The 6,577-nt window shown below is 45.5% G+C and overlaps 1 long non-coding RNA gene across 1 annotated transcript; it reads left to right on the top strand.

The window, feature by feature from the left end:
* Nucleotides 1–2,796: 2,796 nt before the first annotated feature.
* On the top strand, nt 2,797–6,199 carry LOC135521240 (uncharacterized). Its single transcript, XR_010452516.1, has 3 exons — nt 2,797–3,116; nt 4,272–4,409; nt 5,592–6,199. It is a non-coding gene; the product is annotated as an uncharacterized LOC135521240 (long non-coding RNA).
* Nucleotides 6,200–6,577: the final 378 nt, after the last annotated feature.

The raw sequence follows: 6,577 nt of genomic DNA, 5'->3' as shown, positions 1-6,577 counted from the left end.
TCTAACCAATAGTGCGGAGAAAAAAGTATGTGTGTGTGTGTCTGTAGGTAAGTGAAGACATAAAACAACAGTAAAAAGACATTTGAAAATAACAGTAGCAAGGCTATATACAGACACCTGTTAGTCAGGCTTATTGAGGTAGTATGTACATGTAGGTATCGTTAAAGTGACTATGCATATATGACGAACAGAGAGTAGCAGTAACGTAAAAAGAGGGGTTGGCGGGTGGTGGGACACAATGCAGATAGCCCGGTTAGCCAATGTGCGGGAGCACTGGTTGGTTGGGCCAATTGAGGTAGTATGTTCATGAATGTATAGTTAAAGTGACTATGCATATAAGATAAAGAGGGGGCACACACTGCAAATAGTCCGGGTAACCATGTGGTTACCTGTTCAGGAGTCATGGCTTGGGGGTAAAAACTGTTGAGAAGCCTTTTTGTCCTAGACTTGGCACTCTGGTACCACTTGCCATGCGATAGTAGAGAGAACAGTCTATGGCTGGGGTGGCTGGGGTCTTTGCCAATTTTCAGGGCCTTCCTCTGACACTGCCTGGTGTAGAGGTCCTGGATGGCAGGCAGCTTTTCCCCAGTGATGTACTGGGCCGTACGCACTACCTTCTGAAGTGACTTGCGGTCGGAGGCCGAGCAGTTGCCGTACCAGGCAGTGATACAACCGGTCAGGATGCTCTCGATGTTGCAGTTTTAGAACCTTTTGAGGATCTCAGGACCCATGCCAAATTGTTTTAGTTTCCTGAGGGGGAATATGATTTGTCGTGCCCTCGTCACAACTGTCTTGGTGTGTTTGGAAAATTCTAGTTTGTTGTTGAAGTGGACAACAAGGAATTTGAAGCTCTCAACCTGCTCCACTGCAGCCCTGTCGATGAGAATGGGGACGTGCTCGGTGCTCCTTTTCCTGTAGTTCACAATCATCTCCTTAGTCGTGGTTACGTTGAGGGATAGGTTGTTATTCTGGCACCACCCGGCAAGGTCTCTGACCTCCTCCCTATAGGCTGTCTCGTCGCTGTCGGTGATCAGGCCTACCACTGTTGTGTCGTCAGCAAACTTAATGATGGTGTTGGAGTCGTGCCTGGCCATGCAGTCGTGGGTGAACAGGGAGTACAGGGGGGGACTGAGCACGCACCCCTGGGGAGCTCCAGTGTTGAGGATCAGCATGGCAGATGTGTTGCTACCTACCCTCACCACCTGGGGGCGGCCAGTCAGGAAGTCCGGGATCCAGTTGCAAAGCGAGGTGTTTGGTCCCAGGTTCCTTAGCTTAGTGATGAGCTTTGAGGGTATTATGGTGTTGAACACTGAGCTGTAATCAATGAATAGCATTTTCACATAGGTGTTCCTTTTGTCCAGGTGTTAAAGGGCAGTGTGGAGTGCAATAGAGATTGCAACATCTGTGGATCTGTTTGGGCGGTATGCAAATTGGATTGGGTCTAGGATTTCTGGGATAATGGTGTTGATGTGAGCCATTACCAGCCTTTCAAAGCACTTCATGGCTACGGATGTGAGTGCCACAGGTCTGTAGTCATTTAGGAAGGTTGCCTTTGTGTTCTTGGGCACAGCGACTATGACGGTCTGCTTAAATCATGTTGGTATTACAGACTAAATCAAAGACATGTTGAAAATGTCAATGAAGACACCTGACAGTTGGTCAGCACACGTCCTGGTTGTCCTCCTGGCCCCGCAGCCTTGTGAATGTTGACCTGTTTAAAGGTCTTACTCATGTCGGCTACGGAGTCGTCCGGAAACAGCTGATGCTCTCACGCATGCCTCAGTGTTGCATGCCTCAGTGTTGCTTGCCTCGAAGTGAGCATAGAAGTGATTTAGCTCGTCTGGTAGGCTCGTGCCACTGGGCAGCTCGCGTCTGTGCTTCCCTTTGTAGTCTGTATTAGTTTGCAAGCCCTGCCACATCCGACGAGTGTCGGAGCCGTTGTAGTAGGATTAAATCTTAGCCCTGTATTGAAGCTTTGCCTATTTGATGGTTCGTCGCAGGACATAGCGGGATTTCTTGTAAGCTTTGGGTTAGAGTCCCGCACCTTGAAAGCGGCAGCTCAGTGCGAATGTTGCCTGTAATCCATGGCTTCTGGTTGTGGCATGTACGTACAGTCACTGTGGGTATGACGTCCTCAATGCACTGATGTGACTGATGTGGTGTATTCCTCAATGTCATCGGAAGAATCCCGAAACATGTTCCAATCTGTGATAGCAAAACAGTCCTGTAGTTTAGCATCTGCTTCATCTGATCATTTTCTTATAGACCGAGTCACTGGTGCTTCCTGCTTTAATTTTTGCTTGTATGGTGAATATGGTGGATAGAGTTGTGGTCGGATTTACCAAATGGAGGGCGAGGGAGAGCTCTGTACGCATCTCTGTGTGTGGAGTAGAGGTGATCTAGAATTCTTTTCCCTCTGGTTGTACATTTAACATGTTGATAAAGATTTGGTAGAACTGATTTAAGTTTCCCTGCATTAAAGTCTCGGGCCACTAGGAGCACCGCCTCTGGGGGAGTGGTTTCCTGTTTGCTTATTTCCTTATAAAGCTGGCTGAGTGCGGTCTTAGAGCCAGCATCTGTCTCTGGTGGTAAATAAACAGCCACAAAAAGTATAGCTGAGAACTCTCTAGGCAAGTAGTGTGGCCTGCAATTTATCATAATATACTATAGAGACTTCCTTAGATTTTGTGCACCAGCTGTTGCTTACAAATATGCACAGACCGTCCCGCCCCCCCCCACCCCCGGTCTTACCAGAGTGTGCTGTTCTATCCTGCCAGTGCAGGGTGTATCCCGCTAGCTGAATATCCATGTCGTCATTCAGCCACGATTCCGTGAAACATAGGATATTACAGTTTTTGATGTCCCATTGGTAGGATATTACCTCGTCTAGTTTATTGTCCAATGATTGCACGTTGGCGAGTAATATTGACGGTAACGGCAGCTTTCCTAGTTGTCTTCTGCAGCTCCGGACGAGGCATCCGGCTCTCCTTCCTCTGCGTCGCTTTCCTTTTGCGAATAATTGGGATGTCTGCCCTGTGGGGTGTTTAGAGAATATCGTGTGAATACTACTTGCTGCTGTTGTTGTTGTTGTTGATGAAATCTTTGTCTAATCCGAGGTGAGTGATCGCTGTCCTGATGTCCAGAAGCTCTTTTCTTCCGTAAGATACGGTTGCAAAAACATTATGTACAAAATAATTTACAAATATCGTGAAAAAAAATACATAATAGCACAATTGGTTAGGAGTCCGTAAAACAACGGCCATCTCCTCCGGCGCCAATGTATCTGCAACATTAAAGCTGAGGTACCCCCTAAAAAGAAAAAAACTAAAAACATAATCTATGTAGCTAGCCAGCTAGCCAGCTAGCTAGAGTTTCTGCTAGCTAGTAGCTTCTTGACTTCATAAATCTTAGTACAGTAACCAGTGGCGTATAGTCGAGTCCATATGCCAACAAAATCAACTTTATTTCTCATTATTTCAATACACAGGATAGAATGAAAGCCTCAACGATCCTTGAGCTTGGACGCTGCCATTGGACAACACGGGCAGTATAGGAGCTTTCATTTATTTCAAAGGAAGAATTTTCTCAATTGCTGATGGCGGTGCCGGATACCCGATGGCAATAGTGTAGTTTTGGATATAATGTTAACGATATGTTAGAGAAAGACCCCACTGAATGATTCAGAACATGAAGAATCATATTTATCTTGGTAAAATGTATTTCATATCAAAAGGAAGTGACATTTCATCACCAAACACATTTTCACCCACACCCTAGTTTCTGTTTATGTAGAATGTGCTCTGAGAAATTGACGAAAGAGGGGTTGAATATTGAAATCAACCGCAAATATACCATTGAATCAGATAGAAAAAACATAGAAAATTATATTTTATTCTGAGAATCACAAAGAGGTGTAGCGTAGCAGCGTTGTGAGGTGCATTTTAATAGTCATGCTTATAGCCTTTGAACTGAATGAGATCACTACCATAGATTTGTATTGAAACCTGTGTAATATGAAATGTGACAGTGTTCAGTGTTCAGTCTTCAGTGTTGACAAATGAGTCTAGGATTTATATAACGAATATTAATACACTGGATATGACATATTACATATTCATGCACAATTGATTGAGTATTACATGGTCATGTAATAATATAATGTCATTGATGACTTCATTTGCTCTCTCTCTCTCTCTCTCTCCATCATCCCCCCCCCTCTCTCCACCCCCCCCCCCCTTCCATTCATTTCTTGTCTGAAACATCCATCACAGGGTAAGGCGAGTGGCTTGAATCAACGTCCACAGTCCTGTAATAGATGGGTCCGATTAGCAGCATGTGTGTGTATTACACGCAGATCCATGGTTGAGTGGTGTAACGCTGTGATTTGGAAGGTCACATGTGGGTAGAAGGTAAAGGCAACTGATATTAGCTTGCCTTTGTGGTTCCCTGGGGACCGTATAGTTCCTGCTGACATCATCTCTTTTGTAGGCAAATGTGTTCACTGATCCACCGGTGCCACGGCTTCTGCACAAATAGCTTCCACGGGATTTAAAGAAATGTGTCGCTAGTATAGCCGGGCTGCGCCATTCATCCAATCCTATTTTCTTCCCTCCATCTCCCTCTCCCATTGGACCTATTCCAATTCCCTGGGACTCAATAGGATTGGTTTGACTTTACAGTCACATGCACTGCCTTGTTTTTCATCTTCTCATGGCAAATACAAAACTGAATGCTTCTTGCTTTGGGGAATAAACTACGAAAGTTTCCATAGAAATTAGACAGATTAAACAAAAGACAATCACCCTCTTTCTTAAACAACAAATATTTTTTTCTCCAAGTAGGTCAGTAAACAAACATTTTATGCATAAAAATGTTATGCATGATGACTATACTCAAGTAAACAACACCAGCAATGAGTGGCGGCTAATGGATGCTAGCTCGACACACGAGAGTATGTGAAGTCTTCACAGAATCCAACTACACTAAACCACGGCTGGTGCTGCAGACGCGCACACACACAAACACGCACGCACGCACGCACGCACGCACGCACACACACACACACACACACACACACACACACACACACACACACACACACACACACACACACACACACACACACACACACACACACACACACACACACACACACATTCTAATTAGCAGGCTTCTCCATTTCCTGCTTTACGGTGTAGTTCTCTACACGCTCTCCACACGGCTTCCCCATATCCTCTTATGTAATATTCTGCTGATGCCTGAAAGGCCTGGGAGGATTTTGTCTGAACTTGTCTTCAAAGCAACACGGTAATGACAACAGCACACAGCACATTGAAGAATCATCATTATTTGCTTTACCGCAGCCTCACAGCCCCCTGAGGCATCAACGGCAAGGTGATCCAGGCCTTACCCTTATCAACCCATTCGGCTTAATCTTAAATGTGTGTGTGTATGTGTGTGTGTGTGTGTGTGTGTGTGTGTGTATGTGTGTGTGTGTGTGTGTGTGTGATGATGATGACTCAGCGTTACAATGACAATCTGACTTGATCAATAAAGACATTTGCATTGTGATGTCTCCGCTTGTCCCTTAGGGCTCCGGATTCAGAGAAGACGAGCTCCTCAAAAACCCATTACACAGAGATCTGGACAGGGGGCAAGTGGGTAAGGACCCCCAAGAGGTTCCCCCATACTCTCACTAAAGGGGATTAAAGACAGTCAAGACACTGATAAGGACGAAGGTTCTGGAATTAAGCAACTCAACGCCTTGGTTGACTTAGCATTCTGGCTACGTCCAGAAGCCTCAGTGCATTGTGGGCCTAGCTGTCAGACCCATCTGTCACCACCTCCTTCCACCCTCTCCACGGCACACGTACTCCACAGCCTGGCCAGGGACAGCCATGCACATTCCACATGGGCGGTGCAGCTGTGGGGTCCCCTCGATCCTCTCCAGAGTGACTTTCCCCTCCAAAGCTCCAGAGTGCTCTCCGTCTGTGCTCACCACTGCATGACACGCCAAATGGAGAGGAACAGAATTTGGGGAGTGTGTTTGTTTGTGTGTGTGTGTGAGGGAGAGGGGTGTGTGTGTGTGTTCATGCATTCATCCATTAGTGCGTGCATGCGTGCATGTGTATGTGTGTGTGATGGCCCCAGCTGTTACCATTATCCAATATGCTGTACTGTATCCCTGGCCAGAGGAACGTTGCCAGCCCGGTCTCTAGTTAGTGTATACTGTCAAACCTCTATGGGATCGGTGTCACCTCCGCGGGATGGTTGAGCTAATGTAGGCTAATGTGATTAGCATGAGGTTGTAAGTAACAAGAACATTTCCCAGAACATAGACATATCTGATATGGGCAGAAAGCTTAAATTCTTGTTAATCTAACTGCACTGTCCAATTTACAGTGAAATAATTCCATGATATTACATTTACATTTAAGTCATTTGGCAGACGCTCTTATCCAGAGCGACTTTGAGGAGAGTGCACAGTTATGAACTTGAAAACTTATTAATAAACCAATTAGGCACATTTGGGCAGTCTTGATAAAACATAAATGCAGAATTTTGAACAGAAATGAAA

Source organism: Oncorhynchus masou, chromosome 29 (assembly GCF_036934945.1).
Source record: "Oncorhynchus masou masou isolate Uvic2021 chromosome 29, UVic_Omas_1.1, whole genome shotgun sequence".
Classification (NCBI taxonomy): Eukaryota; Metazoa; Chordata; class Actinopteri; order Salmoniformes; family Salmonidae; genus Oncorhynchus; species Oncorhynchus masou.
Note: the sequence above shows the minus strand (reverse complement) of the source record. Positions and strands in the feature narration are given on the sequence as shown.